General features: G+C 43.6%; 1 protein-coding gene across 8 annotated transcripts in view; it reads left to right on the top strand.

The window, feature by feature from the left end:
- Positions 1-12587: 12587 nt before the first annotated feature.
- Itpr1 (inositol 1,4,5-trisphosphate receptor type 1) overlaps positions 12588-24233 on the top strand; it is a 338451-nt gene continuing 326805 nt past the window's right edge. For all 8 annotated transcript variants that reach the window (XM_038318103.2, XM_038318102.2, XM_038318101.2 and 5 more), the window contains exons 1-2: positions 12588-12740; positions 13598-13673. The gene's annotated coding sequence lies outside the window, so the exon portion shown is untranslated. The remainder of the gene's footprint in view (positions 12741-13597; positions 13674-24233) is intronic.

The following is a 24233-nucleotide window of genomic DNA, read 5'->3' as shown; positions in this document are numbered from 1 at the left end:
AAAAATAAATTGATATCACCAGTATGTGAACAAAAAAAGACGCCGTCCTGGGAAGACTCCATTTTCTTGTGACTGTGAGGAATTCTTTGTCTGGGTCACTGGGAAGGAAGAATATTCCTGTGATTCCTCGTGGAAAGTTTTCATGGTGAGGGCTGGCCATGCTGATGGACAAGCAAGTAAGGCAGGGGATAAAATGCTGCTATCATAGAAAGACGGATTCATTACAATGTGATAATAGTGATGCAGGGACACAAGCAGCGTAAGAACGTTAATCCCATCTCATGTCCCGGGGAGAACAACCAAGAGCCAATGGGCAGAACCGGAAGGGCTGGGAAGTGAGTTTAGTAGTTTAGATTTCCAGTGGTCTGAGAGCTGATGAACTGAGCCCTAGCTTGGCTTCTCATCCTAATACGATGTGCATACGTACGTGCGTGTGCGTGTGCGTGTGCGTGTGCGTGTGTGTGTGTGTGTGTGTGTGTGTCTGCATGTTCAAAGGTGCAGTTCTTTTGTGGATGGTTCCTATGTGAATGTGTTGGGGAGGGCACAGAACAACCTCCGGTGTCTTTCCTCAGGCTCTGTTCTATGTTTGCTTTTTTTATGAAACAGGGTCTGTCTTTGTGCTGAAAAAATCTCACAGTAGATTAAGCTGCCTGAGCACCTGGCCCAGGGATCCTCCTGTCTTTACCCCTAGGACTGGTATTATAAATCTGTGCTACCTAACTGAATTTTTTATGTGGATTCTGGGGATAAAACTTAAATCTCTGCGATTATCAGGCCAGCACTTTACCCAATGAGCTATCACCCCAGCCCCATATGCTAGCTTTTTCACATTTTATTGAAAAAAAAAAGATACAGTAGAATTACTGAAATTTCTAACATTTTTATTATTGAGTGTTTTTTCATTCTTTTGAGACAGTGTTTTGGCAAGACTGGCCTTGAACTCAGGACACTCCTCCCTAATCTTCCCTGAGTTCTGGGATTCTAGCTACATTCAAGCCAACCCTGACTTGAATCTCCTCTTCAGACATGGTGGGGCACACCTTCCGTTCAGCCAGACATGGTGGGGCACACCTTTAGTTTCAGCACTGAGGAGGCAGAGGCAGGTGGATCTCTGTGACTTTCGCTGAGTTCCATTTCAATCAGAGCTACACAGTCAAACTCTGTCACGAAGAAGAAAACTACTTTTTAATCACTGATCATCAAGGTAACACAAAGCTGAAGAATTGAGACTTTAGCAAGATGTCACTCACAGTCATCAAATCAAATAACTGCCTTGGAAAGATAGGAAATACCAAATGCTGGCCGGACCTGGGAAGAGAAAGGGACTCTTAGCCTCTGTCATTAGGCATGTACATTAGCATAGCTATTTGGAGACCATAAAAGGTTTCTTCAAAAACAAATCTCAAAGTAAAAACAAACATGTTATACATACTTTTAAAAAAAACACAGGAGGCTAGAAAATGGCTCAGTGTTTAAAAGCACTGGTTGCTTTTCCAGAGGGAAATCCAATATCTTTTGTTGGCCTCTGTGGGTCCTGCATGCACATGCTGTGCAGACAGACAGGTAGGCAGAACATCCATACACGTAAGACAAAAAGAAAGGTTAAAAACATTTTTAAACACGTCAACACTACAACCACTACAGAATATAGCAATCTAAGAACCAGCCATATATCCAAAGGAAATTAAATAAGTTTATTGGAAACAGATCTGCAAGGCTGGTGGGATGGCGGAGTAGGTCAATAAGTGTGATTGCTGTTGATGTGCCTAACAACCTGAGTTTGAGTCCCAGGATCTAGGTGGTAGAAGGAGAGAACCTACTGCTAAAGGTTGTCTTCTGATCTCTACATGTGCTCTGTGTCTGGAATGCAACACAGACACACACACACACGCATACACACACACACACACACACACACACACACACATTGAAATGAAATGAAAATTGTAGTCTGGAGCTGCAGGCTGCATTCCCGCCCGGCTCCCAGCCGCCTGGCTAGCTTATGCCCCGAAATAACAACACACAAACTGTATTCATTTAAACACTGCCTGGCCCATTAGTTCCAGCCTCTCACTCACATCTTGATTAACCCATATCTAATAATCTGTAGCACCACGAAGTGGTGCCTTATTGGGAAGATTCTAGCGTACATCCATCTTGGGTCGGAGTTTCATCACGTCTCTCTCCCTGATAAGAGGCACGGCAGTCTGGCTCAGAGAGCAGAGGCATGGCAATTTATTAACTTCCCTTCCCAGCATTCTGTTCTGTCTACTCTGCCCTCCTAAGGGCTGGCCAATCAAATGGGCCAGGCAGTTTCTTCATTAACCAATGAAATCAACTCAAACAGAAGACCCTCCCACATCAGAAAATGAAAATGTAAAGAAGATATCTACACCCCTATGTTTATTGTAGCATTAGTCACAACAGACAAAATTTGTAATCACATTTAATACCCAACATAGATGAATGCAGAGAAAAAAAAGTGACATATACTTGCAATGGGATATTACTTAGCCATTAAAAAGGATGCAATTGCTACACTGCAATGTAGCAATGCCATTTGATACAACATGACTAGATCAGGAGGTCTTTCTGTTAGGTAAAATAGTTCAGACTTTCAGGGAGAGAGAGGAACTGGAGAGGAATCTGAGTCCCTTGGGAAGCGCCAGCAAGACATGAAGCAAGTCAGACGTACATAATGAAGGAGAGGTAAAAAGCCATGTAGCAGAATGTAGATTAATAGAAACAGGTTGATTTCAATTTTAAGAGCTAGTTGGGAAGAAGCCTAAGCTAACAGCCAAGCTTTCATAATTAACAGTATATCTTTGTGTTATTATTTAGGGGCTGATGGCTAAAAGGAAGGTCAAATTACAGTTGGGAGAGTGTTTGCCCAGCATGACAAAAAAGCTAGGGATTCCATCCCCCTCCATTGAATAAAACTGGGCATGGTGGGCATGTCTCTAATTTCAGCACTTGAGAGTGAATGCAGGAGGATCAAGAGTTCAAGGAAGGGAAAGATAATGATGATGCTGGGTGTGGACAGGTAAGAGGATAAAGGCTGGGGCCAGAAAGGATGGCAGCAGATAAGAGTGCTTACTGCTCTTCAAACACCTGAGTTCAGTTCCCAGCACCCACAAGATGGCCCACAAAGCCTGCAACTTCAAATCCAGTGAACATTCACATACAAGCTCTTATGTAACTGGCATGCTACCATGCTTTCGTTTCTCTTGGGTAGACATCTAGAAATGAAAAGACCCAGGCATTTTGGCTCCTCTTTATTTCTGTGTGTGAGGCTTCTTAGTTCTGACCTGTCTAGGATACAAATGACTTAGTACTATAGGCTGTATCTTAATTCAACAACTATTTGAAATGAACGAATTTCTCTTAACACACATAGTTCAATGTTAAAGAACCATCACTAACTAGCCTATTTAAAATCCGTCCGGGATCGCATTGTCACCTTGTCTGAACTTCAGAGACACAGATACTCCATGAAGATGAATGGTGCTAAGAAATAAGTTGACTCCAGGTGTTTAAAAACACGTATACACCAAGGATCCCCTACATACCAGACACGGCGTTAGGAACAGAGGACTTAAAGAGAAGAAAGATCTAGGTCTTTCTCTCTCCCTGAATCATTTTAAGTTCTACTTGCCCATACATCCTAAGTTCCACTCAGGTCTCTTCAATGTGTGCTTTGTGAGTGCTGCTATTTGCCAAATACATGACTCAAAAAGTGCATCCTATCTTATGAGTGTGAAGTCTTCAGTGCCTCCCAACCACACTTCAGCTTTTCTGGAGAATTCTAGACGACCACGAGCCCCTCTGCCAACAAACCTTTAAAATACATTCTACTTTCCTTCATCTCAAGATTTTTCTGCTTCTACTTCATTTATAAAAGAAATAAAAACATAAAATGAGACTTGTAATTTAATGGCTGACATTAATCAAATTTACTTGGGCATTGGGCATTTTCCATTAAACATATGGAGTTTTATTTCCTTTACTTTGTAGATGGAGTGACATGTCACCAGACTTATTAATTCGTTCAAAACACAGTTTGAAAATAGGTTAGCAGGTCCCCCCTCCTTTTCCTTTCAATATTGGTGCCTCTTCCCTTGTGATATGCTCTGAAAATAAGTGAAGCAGAGGAGAAATAAAGGCTAATTTAACATGAGAACCTACTTTCTAATACTGATTTGGGGTCAGGCTGAGCACGGTATAAAAAAATAAAAAGTCAGAAGCAAGGACAGACGGTTAATGAAACAGCAAGTTCTTTTTTATTCTAATGAACTATTCCTCCTACTTCCTAAACCCAAACCAAATACACATACACCTTTTCTGAAGGCCAAACAACCATCTAATAACACACCAGTTAAAAGTTAAAATAATTAGTAACATCTTACCAGAATCTATCGTCTTAAAGGCCAAATACATTTACTTACTACTAAATGGAATCTTTTCATTCTGTCTTGTAATGTTTTCTCTCTCATGAACAAAAGAGAGAACCTTGGGAGAAAAGGCCTTGCTTTTTCTAGGAGTAGAATTCTTCTGAAAACAATCATTATTTTCTTTTAAGTAGCCTTTCATGATAAAAGTATCAGAGGCTTATATAAAACATTTTTCTTTACAGAATAACTACTTGTTTGGTATAAAGGTCCTGAGTTCAATTCCCGGAAACACATGGTGGCTCACAACCATCTGTAATGAGGTCTGGTGCCCTCTTCTGGCCTGCAGACATACACACAGACAGAATATTGTATTATAATAAATAAATAAATAAAAATAAATAAATAAATAAATATTTAAAAAAGTTTCCCAAAAATTGAGGAAGGCTTAGACTGTCTTTAAAGATATCTGCTTTCCTCCTCCTCACATCTGCCTCCTCCTCTCCAGTCTCCCTTTTCTCTTCATCCTCCTAAGAAGGTAGCATCAAGTATATATCCACAGAGAACAAAACAAAAGCAAGGGCTGGTTTTGAAGGGAAAATGGACTGAAACCACTCAGAACCACTCCTTCACATGCTGTATGAAAGTCAATAGAAACGGTTCAGTGACTTAGGACCATCTTGGTAATATGTAATATGTTAACGAAGAAACACTGTTGCTTGAACTGACAGGTGGCTCTGGAGGTAAGAAACTGAGGACGGCGGAGGGCTTGTCAGCATCTGGGCTGCTTTCTAGGCCACAGCCGCACACTCTGCAGTCTGCCCCTGGAAGGAAACCCAGAGGGTAGGGGTGAAAGCCCAGGGGTGTCTAGCTTGTGGGTTAAATGGAGCCAGCCTTCCTGGTTATTGTCCTCTAACCCGCATTAAGAAATTCCTCTGGAAGGAAGGTTGTGATGAAAAGGCAGACAGCAAAAGCTCTTTGAATTCCATTGTCTTCCATAGTCCCCAGTGCCCCCACAGAGCGCGTGGTGAAACAGGAAACTACTTATTCAGTACTGATTGATAGTCCAGCACTAATTAACCAAGCCCTACACCCTCAGTACTGTTGCTCTGAACTGTTTCCACCTAAATGACCCTTATTGTGAAACATGGTCCTCAAGTAATTTATCAGTATATAGGTTAATCAAAGCCTTTATCCACTATTAGACTTAAAATATGGACTCAAAAACAGCACTTAAAATCTGGGAAAGTAATAAATTGGGAATGAAAGCAAGTAGTTGATTTACTTAAATCCGGATACACTAACATAGGACAGGAAGTGAGAAAAGTTGCTGGTTTCAGTTGATTGGTGACTGAATTAAGTAAAATTTAATATCTGGGTTAGTGATTATATTTACTGAGGTCTGCAAAAATTCTCAAGTTTTCTATCCTGTGTTTCTCTTCAGAAAAGGGCAGGTCTCGATTTGGAAAAGTCTTCAGAGGCTATACTGAAATATGTAGAATTACTCAAAACTTGGAGACTATTGGCATGGAAATTGCTAGTTATTGCTAGTTTGTATATATTTTTCAACAATCTATTGAAATGTAATCTTCTACATAACTGCAAATGTATCAAAAAAGACAATCAACTATCTATTTCACATATGGTTTTTTGTCATAGCTTTTAGTAAGTTAAATAACTATAAGTAAAAGAAATGTGTAATATTTTAGGTTACATAATTGTGAAACATTTGAGGTTGAGTTTCAGATACCATGGAACTTCACTCTGTGAAATTCTAATCTAAATAAATCATTTCCCCAGAAGCTGCAAAATAATTGATTTTTTTTGAAAAATATATTCTTTTTCACAACACAGATTCCTGAATTCTTGTATAAAGTTGAGCTTCAGACAGTTACAGGGGCATATGCCTGCAATCCCAGTACTGGGAAGGGGGGAAAGGATCTTGAGTTCAGTTAAGTTGGGCTATATAGTGAGACCCCCCCACCTCAAAACAATAACAAACTAACTTCACATGTCTCCTTTGACACCTGCATTTAATTTCTGCTATAATAATAGAGTGCCGCAGCAAGGCATTTCAAGGGTCCAGGCCCAGTTTGTCAACCCTAGCAGGTTAAGGATAACAGTCTTGTATACGGGAGGTGGGAGGTGGGGGGTGGATGTCCAACTTTGTGGTACACCCCTGACTCTGCAAGTTTCACAGGAAAATAATGTGTAAGAAATTAATAGCTCTTATGTTTGTGGGATTCCAGATAATATTATGAATGCTACCGTCAGAGACAGCACAACTGCGTTTCCATGTGAAAAAAAGCAGAAGTAACCCCAGTCACCAGGTGACCAACTAGCAAACTCTTCTAAATTTCAGAGACAGGACAACAAATGTAGAGCCTTTACTTAGGATTCTTTCTCTTGGCTGTACAGGATGCCCTGACTCTGGATGCTGTGGGGTGGTCTTTCCGTATGCTGTGAATATGTGTTGCTCTCATTTGTTGGTAAATAAAGCTGCTTGGGTCTATGACAAGGCAGAGATACAGATAGAGCCAGGCGGGCATTCCAAGCAGAGATACAGGACAAGAGGGGTGGGATTGGAGAGATGCTAGCAGCCACCCGAAACAACATGCCAGCAGACTCGTAAAAGTCACGGCCACGTGAGTGATACATAGATTAAAAGAAATGGGTTAATTTAAATGTAAGAGCTTGTTTGATGTGGGATTTCCTTCCGTATGTGTGTTCTTGTTGGTTGATGAGTAAAGCTGCTTTGGACTATGGCAGGGCAGCATACAGCCAGGTTGGAAGAGATATAAAGAGTAGATGAAGACAAGAGAAGCCATGTAGCAGCCAGAGGAGAAGGACATGCCAGAACATGACTGGTAGGCTACAGCCTCATAGTGATACACAGATTAATAGAAATGGGTTAATTTAAGATGTAAAAATTAGTTAATAAGAAGCTTGAGCTAATAGGCCAAACAGTGTTGTAATTAATATAGTTTCTGTGTGATTATTCGGGTCTGGGCAGCCAGTAAACAAATGAGCAGCCTCTACTTACACTAGTTAGTAATAAGCCTGAACCATCAGCCAAAGAATTTTAATTAATATAAGCCTCTGAGTGATTATTTAGAAGAGGCTGCCAAACTGAGCAGGACAGAGATTATATTATCCTATCCAGAGAAACATCTGGAGTCAGGAAATGCCTTCCATTTTTAAGTTTTATATTAACTTATTCTCTTTCCCGTTTTTTGTTTGATTACCAGCTTTACTTTTCCATCTCATGCAGACTGTTGGGTGTCTGCAGGTCATCATTTCTTCTGGCCATTCATGGAGTCCCAAGAATTCATGATCCAATAAGTGCTGAACACCTCCTCTTTATTCAGCGCCAAGTTAGAGTTACAAAAGGTACACAAACGTCCATCTTTAAAGACATTATCTTTGAAGATAAGAGAATAAAGATCACACAGGGAGCTCAAAGATAATTTAGTCTTTTGGGTATGCTTATGAGTGTGTTTTGGACCATTTAGTATAAAATCTCAAAGGACTGAAACTACCTGTCTTAGTTAGGCTTTCTATTGCTGTGAAGAGACACCATGGTAACCCTTATAAAGTAAAACATTTCATTGAGGTGGTGGCTTACAGGTTCAGAGGTTTAGTCCATTATCATCCTGGTGGCACATGGCAGTGTGCAGGCAGACATGGAAAGGTAGCTGAGAGTCCTACGTTTTTCAGGCAACAGGAAGTGGTCTGAGACACTGGGTGTGGCTTGAGCATATGTAAGACCTCAAATCCTGACTTTAGAGTTGCACTTCTTCCAACAAGGTGGCATCCACTCCAACAAAGCCACACCTTCTAAAAGTGCCACTCCCTTTGGGGGCATTTTCTTTCAGATCACCCCGCTACCATTTGGAATGTCTGTTGGTGTTGAGAGACAAGGGTCATGGGTTTTAGAAAATCATCAAAAAGGACTAGATCTTCTTTCTTCTACCACACATATGACTAGGAAAGATGATCTGGTGACTATACAGGTAATATCAATTTCTCTTTACTGACATTTCTCATGGTTGTCCATCACACCAAGTAAAAAGAAGTTAGGTCCAAGATAGAACACATTCGATAGCTTGAGTCATGCCACTTACGGGTGATGTGGAGAAGCTATTAACAGAAACATTCAATGCTCACTATGACAGTTATGGGTGATCGGAGATTATGCCTAGAAGAAAATCGGGAATAGCTGTGTTCTAACAAGATGACATTTGTTTTGTGGCTAAGTGTGTGGTATCAGGATGAACCAGTATATTTTCCTGGCCTTGGGGATCATGTTCTTGTTTTGGTAACACTCAGGTGAGGTTTGAAAGTGTTTTTATGCCCTGTAACTCAATGACCCAGCCGGTTGGCAAGTCAAGGATTAGCCAATAATTACATTATTCTCTCCACAAACACACACCTTGGATGTTAAGGGTGCAACTGGATGTCAACCCTTCTTTTTCTGAATCCTGCTTTCCTTGGTACATCCTGCTTTCCTTAGTAGGAGGGGACCTGTGGGTGGGTTTCTCAGCAGATGAATTTAGAATTTAGTCCAAGCCTGCAGCCATGTACTGCTGACAAACACTGTTTCTATTTGTAGGGCTTCCCTGGAGTAAGCTGCTGTGCTAGTTTTGGACTTTCTTCAGACTCAGTCCATAATACTGTCTTGACTGCAAAGTTCTCTGGCTTCCCTGCATGGGCATTTCAAGGGCAAAGTCACACATGGCTATATTTATGGTGAATTATCATTTCTTTTTATTGGGCATGTATATACATGTAGTATGTGTGTATGTATGTTTGCACATGTATAGGCACATTTGTTCATGGCACATATGTATGTACATGCATGTCAAGGTTCAAAGGTGACATTGAGTATCTTCTGTCAAGTTCCTCTTTATTTACTAAGCAGAGCTTCTCATTTTATCCAGAACTCACCAATTCCAGCTAGTCTACTTAGTTAGCATGCCCTGGGGATCAGGTCTCTGCCTCTGGAGTGCTGGAATCACAGGTCACAACCTGCCAGGCTTTTATGTGGGTTTGGGGGAATCAGAACGTGGGTCCTCATGCTTTTATAGTAAGGGTTTTAGCCACTGAACTATCTCCCAGCTCTGGTTTTCATTATTTTGAGTCACTTTAGGGATTTAACTCCTAGTTTTCTGTATTAGCATTGTCCAATAGATTATAACATGAGCTTCAGAGTAATTTTTTAGTCAATTTAAAAAGCATAAACCGGGAAAAACAGTCCTCTCACTTTTGAAATCTAGTCTATCCAAACTATTGTAATTGCAGAATGTAATCAACATGAATTATTGAGGATTTCTGGTTTTTAATGAAGTGTTTGAAACTAACTGTGTACTTTACAACTACTTCACATCTTCATTGGAAGTAGCCACCATCTTAGTACCTAAATGGCTGGCAGGTACTGGATTGGAGATGCAGGTCTAGAAAAATTCTTTCCATAAAAAAATAAATAAATAAAATCAGAGAAGCAGCATTCCCCCGTCCCGGCCCCTGGTCATAAAGAACAAGTCACTCGTTTCAGCAGCCATCAATCACTGTCAGCATCGCTACACATCAATAGGGATGTGTGTGCATCATAAGGAGCCTCTTTTAGCAAAAGTATCATTCTGTGCTCCAGCAGCTTCCAGAACTTGCTAAATGTTGAACAATACTATGTGCACACACTGACACAGATAATGATCCGGACAGCTAAAGGCGTGCATGCTCAGGAAACATGTTTACGCTGCCTTCCATAAGCTCAACACGCCTTCCATTAAAAGGTTTAAGAAATTTTTTGCCACATCTACAGGAATGTTCAGACAGAAGAGTCAGTCCTTTTGAGTCCAGAGAACTACAGTATATACACATAAATGAGGCATGGTCCCTCACTGAAAAGTGTGTCTCGGGAGGGAAGACCATGGATAAAGCAGGTAGGGAGGGTGTGTCTACCATGTAGTGAATATGAAAATGAGACACCTGTTCCTTTCAACAAAGTATTCTTTTGGAAACCCATATCACAACTCCATTAAGTCCCAGGAAGATGCTCAAGAAGTTAACTCTCTCTGCCTTCACCAGTTAGATCATCATGGACCAATTTGTTGGGATTGCTTGGAAGGTAGAGTCAAAAGTCCTTGGAAAACGGAACCAACTGTTTTTATGGGGGAAAGGAGAAACAACAGATATGAAAAGGTGAGGATTCTTCTGCTGTGGCAAGTTGGGGGTTTTCCTGAGAAGGGAGAAAATCAGCGTGAAGCATCAGACACTAGATTTCCAAGATCAGCCAGTTGTGTGCCTTCTAGGGAGTAATGCAACCTGCATGTCTTTAGCTTCCCATGGGCTAAAAACAAAGCTTCCTTAATAGGAATTGATGAAATGATACACTTGAAGAGCTTAAAAACAATGCCTGGGACACAACATGTATCCGTGAGATGTCTGTAATTATTAGCTATTTTGTTCTCCTTTGTTCTTAAAGTTTCACAAGGCTTCAGGCAAGACTTGATCCCAGCAATAGGGAAAAACAGCAGGCAAATAGTAACTAACATCTAATCCCTCTCTAGATAGCAAAACTGTGGCGAAGAAGTGACAGCGATTTATTTATTTAGGAGCAGTTCAGAGAAGGCTGCTCCTAAAAATGTGGGGAAGGGTCCTTTAATGAAATGGTGATGGAGGTCCCTAAAAGAAAGTGCTTAGTATAGGTACAGGCTTGAGCTGCAATGGAGACTGAAGTTAACCTGGTTTCTCCTGGTCCTGAGCCATGCACCTGCCACGCAGATAGAACAAATCCAGAGTTGGTAAAACTCAATATCATGACTCGTAGGAAATGCATGCAGGCTGAGCTCAGTAGAAGCATTTGTTAGCATTACAAGGATTACTGTTAGTAGCAGGTCTTTAGCGGGAGCAGCCAGACCCTGCTTAGGATGTTATATTTTGGCGCGCTCTCCTACTCTGGCACAGTTCCTGGCCTGGCACCAGATGACACTTGGGTAACGTTTGTGGAATGAATACATTGTAATCTGGTTTTGGGGTGTGGGGCAGGGAAGCAGAGAGTAGGACGACTTGGCCTGGGATCCAAGGACTTCTTCCAAAAGTCAAAGCCCTAAGCACTTTGCAGCTGGAGCCTAGAAACTACTTGGGGGTGGGTTGAAACCCACTTCACCCAGATGCAGGGGTTGAAGTCTAGCAGCACGCTTCGCCTGGACGCAAGCATCTCAGTATGAGCAGCTCTCTCCGAAAGCCTTATTTTTCTGGTTTGCGGTTTATTTACTTAAGCGTTTACAAATTCCAGGAGCAAAGGGGCTTCAAGAATCCGGGTCAGGGCCGAGATCGCGGTTTGTATTTCTTTTCTGCTTCGCAATCGCAGCGTAGGAAAGTGACAGCACGGTTCCTTTATTTGTTCGTTGGAGAGGGTTGCGCTTCTTTTACCCCCCACCGTGCGAAGAAAGACAAGACACAGCTCGGATTCGGAAAGGTCTCTCACACGATAAACCCATATCCCCAATAGCAGGAACCACTCCATTCCCAGACTTAGTTTTTCATGCAAACACTAGCACGATTTGATAAAGAATCAGAGCAGACTTAATAAGACAAACTCGATTCGTTAATCCTTGACCGCAAACACTGGCGTTTTTGTGCCTCGGATTTCTGAAATTCTTGGCTCCAGGATACAGGGCGCGCGGGGGTGGGTAATAGCTTGTAAAAACTTCTCAAAACAGTAATCCGAGCTCTTCCCCTCTCTCCGGCCCCTAGTGACACCTGGATTTTAGGAAAGGGAAGATATGACAGTCAAAGAGAATGGTTCACAGAGCTAGGAGATACCTCTGGGGTGACTGCGGGTTGCGTTTTCCAAACCTGGCAAGTCGGATGTTCAGACTCAGTTTCGCCTGCCGGGCGGTCCCGCTGGACGCCCCTCCCCCGTCTCCGCGCGCGCGCGTCTATTTAGAACCCAGCCCCAGAGTTTACGGGCTTCTGGGACTTGTAGTCCTTTTCCGCAGCCCCAGGCGCCGGCACGACCTGGGACTCGGACTACATTGCCCAGGGAGCTTCCCGGCCTATATAAGCAGCCGGGCGCCGCTTCAAAGTGCAGTAACCATGTGGATGTTCTGCTGAAGCGTTTCCTCAAGCCTGCTGGGGTGGGAGGAGAGGAGGAGGTGGTGGTGGTGGAGGAGGAGGAGGAGGCAGGGGGTGGAGAGAAAGAAAGCACACGCCAAGAGGAGGTGTGGGTGTTTCTCTTCCATCCTAACGGAACGAGCTCCCTCTTCGCGGATATGGGATTGCCCAGCTGCTGCTAACCCCTCTCCTGGTCCTGCTCCCCCAAACCGGCGTGGCTCCCCGGTCACCAAGGTAGCTACTGGGGCCGGGCAGAGGGCGCGGGGAGTTGGCACTGGCTCCCGTGCGCAGAAGTTTTTGCCCTGATCTATGGGAGTTTTTTTGGTGGCTTTGCATGCACTTGGCGTGTATTTTTGGGCTTCTTTCCCTGCGAGCAATTTCGGGAGGAGGTCCGATTTTTTTTTTTTTTTAAGGTTTAAACAACCACAAATGTCCTCTACTCTAGTGACCAGCTTCAACCCCCTTCCCTGTACTGAAATGGCATTCCCCCAAGTTGGAAACTCTTGGAGTGGCTGCAGGAAATAGTTTTTTTTTTTTTCCTCCTGTTGGGAAGGGGGCAGTTGAGGGGGTGTCATATGAGTTTGCTCAAGGAAATAATCTTTCTAAAAATGTAGCTAGTCCTGTTGCGCCGCATGGCTGGTAGAATAATGCATGCGTGGGGGCCCCTGTGTGTGTATTGGGGGGGGGGTTAAAAAACGGAAGAAAACCGGGGGACGGGAGGAATGGTGAGGGAAGAAGTGTGGACCCAACCCGTGTCCAATGAGGATGCAGGTTTTGTATACTTGGCCTCCGCCACGCCGGGAAACAAGTGCTTTGGGATCTCCTCAACACTTACCTTAGTTCCACCTCCGGCGTATTCGAAGTTTCTCCGTGCCTGATCTTTCTGGTCAGCTACGTACTGGAAATAACCAAGCTGGGTTTGCTGTTATCTGGGGGCAAGAGATCCCGCCAATGTGGCTGCTAAATTGGGAGTTGAGGAGTGGGGATCTGTGGGAAACGGAGGCAAAAAGGTCGAAACTCGGATTTGGGAACATTTCTTATAGACCCTTGCCGGGTTCCCTACTCAGTCTTCTTTCTTTGTAAATATTTAGGAGCTGACTGCAAGGGAGCACGATTCGCATCCTTGGCTGGGCGAGCTTTGACTACAGAGTGCCTGACCTGGGTCAGGTGAGTGTGGAAGTCAAGTCAATAAATCAATAAGGGGATTTGTCCTAAGCCTTTCCGAAAGTCCTCTTGTAGCAGCCATAGAGTAGCGGAGAGAAAGAAACTGTGGTCAAAATTGGTCATGATCTTTGCCGAGTAAAGATCCAGTGCCAACCACTTTTGAAGGTGGCTCAAAATTGAAGCTGCCTGATGTTTGGGGAAGGGGGGGGGGGAGGCACCAAACGACAATAAAATGCAGTAAAATGGGTCTTTGGGGGAGGCATGCTCATTATTTAAATTCCAAACGATGCAGAACTTTTCCTCTGCCGAGGTCTTTAAGCAAAAGTGAAATACTCCTCCCCTTCACACATTGCCACTTTGTTCTTTTCTGTTGTGGACGTGCACGTAATCAGTGGGCTGGACTGTAAGAAATGAAAGTGGCGAATTGAAAGAATGAGAACTTCATGAACGGGAAGTTAGAGTTTAAAAGAATAACACAATAGCTTCCAGGATTTGACTGGAGCCACCTGAACGTCAAAGAACCCAGACTGCTTCTCTTGTTTCGATATGTGTCCTTGGAAGCGGAGCTGAGGGCAGCATTTCTCTGTCAGTACAGTGGCTCCTATTTTTATTATTTTTTTATGCCCTAAAATGGTCCCACTCCCATTTCTACAAAGTATAGCCTCTGTAGGGGCACACACACCCTCATAGTTGCAGGTTGATCCATCAAGTTTTTTTTTTCTTGTGAAATTTTTGTGAACCGAGTAAACAACAGGTTAATAGGGGCTGGGGAGCTGTGGGCAGCTGGTTCTTGGTAACTTCTTTAACGTCCTAAATATTTAGCTGTTCCCTGGGCTACAATCTTTGGGTTTTTCTAATTAGGGAATAAAAGCCAGATACTTCATTATGGTAGTATAATGCTTTTGTTTCCTGCTGATAAGATCCTCAGGAGTACCGGTGGAGTGGGCAGCTTTCGGATGGGAAGGTTAGTTCTTCTAGGGTCTAATGTTGATCAAAGATTGGGGTCAGTCCACTCTTCAGAGTATAATTGCAGACAAGGGACAACTGGTCCTCAGAGTCTTCTCTACCTGATGCCTAAAAATAATGAGACTGCCTTGTTAGGATGTAGTAAGCCAGGTACGGAGCTGTGGCTCACAGAAGGCCTTAGATAGGGGTAAAGAAACCGAGATGCAGCCCAGACAGTCATGTATACTGCTTGTGCTTAAGTTTGTGCAGTGCTGGGGGAGATGGAGACGCTAGGAAAAGTAGTAAACACATTGCTCTTAATGTAATAGTTCTTAGTTATGTCCCACCAATGAAACACTAACCATACTTACCCTGATGTATGAAGGAACTGATAGAGCCACTGGCAGGGATAAAAGAATGTAGATATTTGTAGAAGGATTTAATTTGTAGAAGGATTTGGGCCAAATTAATTTTGGAAAGCCTTATGCTGAAAGCTTGAGTCAGGATAGTGGAGAAGGAAAACCAAACAAACCCCAGTGTCTACGTGCAGCATGAGGTCTTTCTCTTGCTTGAGGTATATCTTGACCATTCATTCACATCAAGGCATCTGAGCAGGTTGAAAGAGTCAGGTGTGTCTCTGCCTGAATAATTGGAGACCTTAAACTGCTTTAGTTCAATCTGTGGAATGCTGGTGCTTGGCCTCTGATTTGCCTGGTAGCAATGCTTTTCTTCTTCATTATTTCATTTCATTCCTTTTTTTTGAAATTATTTCTTCATTTCTATCAGTTGTGTTCATGTGTACTGGTGAGCGTGTGCATTGAAAGTACAATCTGCTCTTTGACTAAATCAAATCGGAACAGAAAATCCCAACAAGATTTCCTTCTAAAGCAAGCAGGGAAAGTTCTTGATGTTCCAAATGAATCACTCTGGTCTCTCCATGAAAGTCATTTGGGTGTTATCATCCATTCAGACAATGTGGTTCCCGGTGCCAGCCTTCTTTGAAGAATATGAGGTGCAGTGGTTGCTTAGAAGAGCAGTTGATAAACGTCAGAGAAAAGATCTGTTGACTTTGCCCTCAAAGTGTTTTTAGCTGCAAGAATATGACTATAGAGGTGGGGGTGGTAGTGGGACACTCTGGGACTAATTCAATGGTGTGTAAGGAACTGACGAGAAAAATCCACATGACTTCTTAGCTAATAATGATTTCATGGAATTTCTGTCTATTTTTTGTTAAATATAAGCAGCCTTTTAAAAACAAACCAAACGAAACAACAGATACCAAATATGAACAACAGAAAAAAAATTCACCAAAATAAAAGCAGGCCTGGAGTTAGGTTTCTAGGTCAAGCTGTCCTTGGATACTTCTAATTAAGGAATCTACACAAGGACAGTGCCCTGTCTTGTTTGCTATTGGTTTGGTTTTTTAAAATAAAATTCATTGGATCTGCAGATTTCTGATAACTAGAACTGCATGTTGTTGTGTTAGGTCATTTTTCTGCTGTTGAAGTTTGATGAATGGAAGCTTGAAGTCAACGGTATGAATGACTTTCCTTTTTGACTCTAGTTGTCATGGTGTCTGTGATTCTGAGGTGATTGCTAATGAGGAATGAGCTGAATGAACTCCTGAAGCCATCACCTGTTAAACCTTGTGATTTCCTGGACTGGTCATAGTTAGAGGCAGCTGGTGTGATGCATGTATGTAGCAGACTGTCACCCCTGTTAAAAAGTGTGATGATTCAAGTGTGTTATGTTGCTTATTCAGCGGATTTCCTGAGTACCTGCTAGGTGCCAACTGTGTTCTCGGGGCTTGGGGTACAGCAATAAGCAATCAAGTCTGTTCCTCAGAGGTTGTTGTTTGGTGTGTGTGTGTGTGTACATGTGAAGGCCAGAGGTAGATGTTGGTTGTCTTTCTCAATTGCTGGTGGGAGGCAGTCACTGTAAATAAAGAAGAAGGTGTTATAGTATGGCAGGTGCTAAGGGCTCTGAGGAAAAATCAAGCAAGGAGAGCATGAACAGAGAACAAGTGTGGGCCAGATTTGGAGACAATGAAACCCTTATGTATCATTGGTGGGAATGCAAGAGGTAGCGCTTAGCAGAACAGAATGGTTGCTCCTGAAAATGTGAAACAGAGTTATCATAAGATTTGAAATTTCCATTTTTAGGCATCTAAATAATTCAAAGCAATGACTTATGCAGTTTGTTTTATGCTGAAAGTTGCCTCACTCATGTTAGCCAATAGGCTGAAATAAAACCCCTGAAGTATCTATTAATACATGAATGAAAAACAAAGTGCTGCTTATGTGTTCAGTGAGCTATTATTCAGCCCAGAAGAGGAAGAAACTCTTTTCACAGTGTATTGAAACCACAAAACACTATGCTAACTGAAAGAAGCCAGCCATCACCAGACACAAGTGTATGATTCTCATAGTAGGAAGTCCCGTATGCGTAGTCAGATAATAGGGTCCAAACGTAGATTGGTACCATCCCAGGGGCTAAAGGAAGGGGAAGTTGAATTAATGAACACAGACTTTCTCTTTGTAAAAATTAAAAAGTTCTGGCAATGGATAATTCCTGGAAAATTTTATTTATGTATTATCCAAATAAGAAATAAAAAACAAAAGTTCAAGGGGTGTGAAGGGTGTGTTGTGGTTGGGAGTTAAGGCAGGGGTCTTAACTGTGTGGCATTTGAGCAGAGCTCTGGAGGAAGCTAGCCATATACCCATGTTGATGTTTCTCAAGTCCGGAATAGAAAATGCGAAGGCCCTGAGGTGGAAGGAGGTGGGGCATGCTGGAGTCAGGGCAAGGAGACTGGAGAGGCTGAAGGTGGGGAGCTGGGGAGGACCTTGGGTGGGAGGGCAGTCAGGGTCCAGTGGTGGAGAGACTGCAGGTAGGGAGCAGGGGAGGACCTCGGGTGGGAGGGCAGTCAGGGTTTAATGGTGGAGAGGCTGCAGGTAGGGAGCAGGAGAGGACCTCGAGTGGGAGGGCAGTCAGGGTCCAATGGTGGATCCAGATTTTGCACACCAGCAGTTCTGAAGATTTCTGAACCCTGACGGGGTCCCCAGTGGGATTTTCAGCCTTGCTGAGCTCAACTGTGCTTTCTAAAGAGACTGGACGGGCTGGCAAGACCACATACCAGATGGAAACTTGATCCAGGGGGCATGAGGGAAACCTAGATTTCCAGACTGGTTTGTCATGTGACATTTCCTGGCACTGGAGTTCACTTGAGGAGTAAAGGCGTCTCCTTCGCTGAAGAGTAGACCCGTCTTTGCTTTCTTCAGCGAATTCTAAGAAGCATTGGCTGGTCCTGGGGTTTCACCAGCCTTCTGCCCGGCACCACCCTGCTGGCGGTCAGATTTCACTGAGGGGGAATGACCTGACCCTGGGCACTATGCTTTCATCGTCATGTGCGTGGGGCGCTCCACATTAGTGACTCTTCTTGAAAACTCGCGAGAGAGAGACCTTCACGGGGCATTTTGTAAGTCCCTGATTGTAGTACTGCAAAGGTTACATGTTCATCGTCAAATTCTAGGAAGCAGTAGGCAAGTCACACAGCAAAAGAATAAATCTATCTCTGCCATCCCAGAGACAGAGCTCAACCTTTTCGCCACACGTAAAAAATAGCTGTGTATTTAAGACTCACCGTTGCACCCCTTCCATTTGCTGGCTTTTCTTTGGTACGCAGACAGTAGAGTCTCTTGTTAACATGAAGATACCTGCGTTTTCCTTTTTCCAAAGATCTGTCCCTCTGATGGGATTTTATTTCACTAAAAAAAAGTTTTAATTTTATGTGTGTGAGTGTTTTCCCTGCATTTGCCGAAGTGCCTGCCTGCCTGGTTACCTCGTAGGCCAGAACAGGCACCGGATACCCTGAACTGGGGTTGCGGATGGACTGTGTGCCACCGTGCAGGTGCTGGGAAGCAAACCACAGTCCTCTGGAAAGGAGCAACCGCTGAGCCATCTCTCCAGCCCCTTGCTGGGGTTTTATTTAAGTAACATATATGGAATGAGTAGACTACAAAAATACTGCATCCTTCAGAGTTCCTCATTTGTTGCACAATCCAAGTGTTCTCAGTTGTTGGTGTATTTTGACCTTTGAAGAAAATGAAATGATAGTTGAAGCCCTGTTCATTTGAAAACAATCTTATTAAAGAAGAAAAGCCTAGTACGTGCTGTATATAACTATAGCATTTCTCATTTGGTAAACTAACCTTACCCTGTAAAACAGGTACTCTCTCCTGCTTTTTTTCTTTTAAATATGGTCCATTCTAGAGATTGACCTAAGTCCTCAAACTTGGAAACCTAAGTGTTTTTTTGGAGCCATCTCTTCAGCCCTGTTTGCTTATAAGGGGAATTCTTACTATAGATTTCAAGTGTAAGCCAGTATTACATGTTGTGGTACCTGCAAATGCCAGAAAAGTTGCACTGGGTTTAGTGGACTTGGAGTTACAAGCCACATTGTGAGCTGCACAGTGTGGGCGCTGAGAACTGAACTGTGAGAGCAGCAGGTGCTCTTAGCCACTGAGTCATCTCTCCAGCCCCAGCAGTAGCTTCTTAATACACGGAACCCACTTGGTTCCTCCTGCTCTGCATTCAGCATTGTTAAGTCACCACGGATCTTGTTCCATCTGCATCCTCACACACTCCCCATCCCTTTAGTCTTTGATTATTTGGAAGTCCATCTTAGACATACCACTGCATCTGTATTTATTATGAATCCTTAGGGTCTGAGTTCTTTATGTAGGTACATAATGAAACACTTAAAAGTCTGCAGCACTGGATGCTCTTCTCTGCCAGTGCTGGGGGAGGGAGTGCTATTGACATTCATCGCATAGAAACTGTGGCTGCTAACTCAGCAACCTACAGTCTGTCATATTTTGGTAGTTAGATACAGAGGCATAGTCCAAGTCAGATTCTTTTTTATTTTTATTTGTTTTTGCCTTCAGGGGCACAATGTTTTCATTTTAAAATATGGCTAGTGCCACTGTTGGGCATCCCTGCATATGGCATTCTTTAAAAGTACCACTGTGAACTCGCAGACTGAAGCATACTTTGTACGCTTTTCTTCATGGCGTTACTTTTCTTTGTCTTCCTTCCAACCCGCTTTTGTTCTTGTAATTTTGAGACTAGGTTACTGTGTAGCCCTGGTGGGCCTCAACTTGGTGATCCTCCTGCCTCAGCCTCCTGAGTGCAGGGATTAGATGTAGTTGTATGCCACTATCCTCAGCCTTGTAGTTATTGATTTCAGTGAGAGAGTTCATGTTGGCTCCTGAGGCTTTTGACAAAACTATGAAAGTTCTCATAGTTTTCTTCCTTTGTGTGTGACAAGATGTTCCAGGCTTATCTTTTTTATTTCTCGTCCCACACCATGAATCAGCTTTTTCATCAGGAAGCCCTTGTTCTTTTGAGAGGGAAATAAAATGAGACACCTTTGCTTAGGACCACATGAGCATTCTTGATATCATCTTGTAGGTGATAAAACGAAATTTAAATGATGAAAACTTAACACTGACTCTCTTCCCCTCCCCACTTCTTTGGAGACAGGGTCTCACTATGTAGCCCTGGCTGTGCTAGAACTCACTATATACATCAGCCTGGCCTCTAACTCACAGAGGTTCTCCTGCCTCTGCCTCCCAAGAAAGAGCTGGGATTAAAAACTTGTGCCACTGCACCTGATTTACCTGAGTGTTTTGTAATAACAACATTTTGATCAACAATCCATTTTGATATGTCTGTGTTTATCTCAAAGGAGCCTGGAAATAATCTGAATTTTTTTAAAGTTTATTTATTATGTATACAGTATTTTGCCTGCAAACCAGAAGAGGGCATCAGATTTCATTACAGATGGTTGAGAGCTACCATGTGGTTGCTGGGAATTGAACTCAGAACCTCTGGAAGAGCAGTCAGTGCTCTTAACCTCTGAGCCAACTATCCAGCCCCAATAATCTAAACTTTAAAAAAAAATTTGGTCTGACTTTCAGTGTATTCCTGGATAAGCAAAAATGCTATTGACACTCCTTAGTGGCACTCCATCTAGAGATAGGGAAGTCAAATTTGTGGATCTTGCTTTACTTTTGCAATGAAGTAGGATGAATAGAAACCATCCAAGTGTACTGCAGTGATGTAGATGGGAGGCATCTTGGGAATAGTTCCTACGTGTAAACCCTGAAGCTCACTTGCATTTTCATCATGTTATACACATCGTCTGACGATACTCTCAGGCAAAACTTCAGTGGTTTGTGCATGGAAATAGTTTTTGGTGTGGAATTTTTTTTTGTGGTATCATGTCAGCATTCAAGAAGTTATGGAATTTTGAGCATTTTGAATTTTGTGTTATCCTGGCATAACCTGTACTGAAACTGGGCTGTGGGGATAGCGCCGAGGCAGACTATTCTTATTGTGTGTGAAGCAGCTCAGTGCTGAAACAACAGCAACATTAACCCATGTGTTCATTGCAGCACCTACCCACCTCCCATACACATGCAGAAAGAGGGACCACGCAAGAGGACACTGCTGCTAAGTTCAGTATTTCTCTTGCTGTTGGGTTCAGTCAGAAGTTTGAGAAATACCGTTTACACATTTCTGTCCATGATGTCCAAGGCTCAGCATTGGGTGTCACCTGGGAACTTGTTAATTGTCCTCTTGCGTCCTGCCTAGACCTGTATCAGCTGACATTTAGGAAGACCCTCAGGTGATGTGTACCCTTCCATGCTTGAGAAAGTTGGTCCTAAAGGATGCCTGCCCAGTACTGTTAGCAATGGCCTTTTTATAGTCCCTGTGTTTCATGGCCAGTTCCCACCTGTTGAAGCTCACCTTCGTACATGCCCCTGGCAGCCTTCTCTGTTTCAGGTAAATGGAAAGACAGGCCTATTCACCAGGCAGAATTCTGACTGAGAGGGAGAGAGAGGGAGAGGGAGGGGGGGGGAGAAGGGGAGGAAGGGAGAGAGAAGGAGAGAAAGAGAGAAGGGGAGGGAGAGAGAGAAGGGGAGTGGAGAGAAAGAAGGGGAGTGGAGAGAGAGAGAGAGAGAGAGAGAGAGAGAGAGAGAGGGGGAGAGAAGGGGGGGGGGGGAGAGAGAGAGAGGGGGAGGGAGAGCGAGGGGGGGGGGGAGAGAGAAGGGGAGGGAGGGAGGGAGAGAGAGAAGGGGAGGGAGAGAGAGAAGGGGAGGAAGAGAGAGAAGGGGAGGGAGGGAGGGAGGGAGGGAGGGAGGGAGGGAGAGAGAGACAGAGAGAGAGAGAGAGAGACAGAGAGAGAGAGTTTGTGAACACTTTTATGGTTTTGGACCTAGAGGCAGAAAGAGACCACAAGCTACCTGTGTGCCCAGGGGTCGTGTAGTCACAAGAAGAAACAAGTGCAGCTGCATTTTAACCTGCTGTCCCTAGACACTGAATTGTTTGAGGACCTCTGTCATCACAGAACATCTGCACCATGGGGTGTAAAGTTCCTCATCAGAAAAACCTGAGCAAAGGAAAACAACACCAGCCTCCAAGTGTCTTGGTTCATTTGCACTGGGGTGGAGGTGGGGCTTTAATCCGGGGAAAGATTTTTGTTTTGTAAAGATAGCTTAAAAGTATTCCATATGTATTTCTGAACAGGGAAATAGACTTAGGGATGTTCATTTACTTGCCGTGTGTGTGTGTGTGTGTGTGTGTGTGTGTGTCTTTGTGTATTCTGCCTGCTGTGTACTTCACTCCTCTCCATATTGTCAAGTCCTTCTATTCCCTAGGATCTTGCCCAATTCTTTTTCCTTTTACTTGAGACTTCTGTCATTTGAAACTCTGTCTCTTAAACTCTGTTTTCTTCGCGGGGTGTTTTGTTTTCTTATCCCTCAAGAGTACCTAGCATATTAAAAGAGCGCAAAACATATTTGTTGAATGAACTAATCCATACCCACTTTGCCTTTGAAGGTTGCAGGTGCTTTCACAGAAGAAACTCACGCTCTGTACCTCTGTGCTGATTAAATCTTTTCTGAATTGCTGTATTACTGTGGAAAGCCCTCTTGGGTGCAGAGAGATGTGAAGAACATGGAGAGATGCATTAAGCTGCTCTTTTGGTGGGGTTTGAGCTCTTGCCCACTACAGCTCTCTAGAGGACACACAGCTTGGGGAATTGCTGGCCATGAGAATAGGAGCTTGGAACAGAGAGCAGGGTAGTGAGACAAACTTGCTGGTGCTCTTGTTGCACCCTGCTGTACCACAGGATGGGGGCTCCTGGGCGACCTTCTGCTCACTGTTCCTCAGATATCAACAAAACATGGAACATCTGTGTGTCTGTTTCCTCCTCTATAGATTAGGTATAAAAATACCTGCTTGGGGCTGGGGGCTGGGAGATAGCTCAGTCAGGAAAGTGCTTGCCTGAGTTCAGTCCCCAGAGCCCCCACACAAAGCTAAGTGTGGTGGTGCATGCTTGTAATCCCAACACTGGGAAGTGGGAGGCAGGAGATTCCTGGAAAGCACTGGCTAGTCAGCTCTTAATCAGGGAACTGCAGGTCAAAGTGAGAGCTTCTCTCAAAAACAAAAACAAGCAGGCAGTGGTGGCATATGAGCTTTAAACCTAGCACTTGGGAGACAGAGGCAGAAGGATCTGTGAGTTCAAGGCAAGCCAGGTTGACAGAGTGAGTTCCAGGACAGCCAGGGCTACAGAGAGAAACCTTGTGTCGAAAAATCAAACCAAACCAAAAAATGAACAAGGCAGAGGGGCTCCTCAGGAGCAGCTCTTAGGGCATGTATGCGCACACACATACCATTCTTCCCCAGCCAAAACACCTGCCGCCAAGTTGTATAATCAGATCAGAAAAACAAAAACCAAAACAAACAAACAAACAAAAACTACAGACCTATCCCTGGGGTCATGATATGTCTCAGCTAGGGGTGTCATTTGACTTTGTCAGGAGACATTCTTTTTTTAGACTTATTATTAAAAGTGTTATTTATTTGAGGGGAAAAACTTACAAAACACTGCCCTACACAACAGCCAGGAAAGGAGTCTAGTCACTGGAACTGGCGTCCGGAACAAGAGAGAGAGCAGAGTCCTGCCGCTGCTTTTTTTTTTTTTATCTTTTCCATTTTTATTTATTTTTATTTTTTTTTCTCATTTATTTTTATTAAAAATTTCCATCTCCTCCCCTCCTCCTCCCACTTCCCTCCCCTCCCTTCCACCCATACCCCCACTCCGCCCCTCTCCAAGCCAAAGAGCCATCAGGGTTCCCTTCACTATGTTAAGTCCAAGGTCCTCCCAGCTCCCCCTTAGTCCAGGAAGGGGAGCAACCAAACTGATAAGGCTCACAGAGAGCCCGTCCATGCTATAGAGTTCATGCTCATCGCCGTTGTCCTTGGTTTCTCAGTCCTCCTCCACCGTCAGCCACATTCGGAGAGTCTGGTTTGGTCCCCTGTTCCATCAGTCCCATTCCAACTGGACTTGGTGGTCTCCCGTTAGATCTGTCCCACTGTCTCAATAGGTACACGCACCCCTCACAGTCCTGACTTCCTTGCTCATGATCTCCCTCCTTTTGCTCCTCATCAGGACCTTGGGAGCTCAATCCGGTGCTTTTATGTGGGGCTCTGTCATTTTCTCCATCCAATGCCAGATGAAGGTTCTATGGTGATATGCAAGATATTCATGAG

The sequence above is a fragment of the Arvicola amphibius genome, chromosome 2 (genome assembly GCF_903992535.2).
Source record: "Arvicola amphibius chromosome 2, mArvAmp1.2, whole genome shotgun sequence".
Lineage (NCBI taxonomy): Eukaryota > Metazoa > Chordata > Mammalia > Rodentia > Cricetidae > Arvicola > Arvicola amphibius.
Note: the sequence above shows the minus strand (reverse complement) of the source record. Positions and strands in the feature narration are given on the sequence as shown.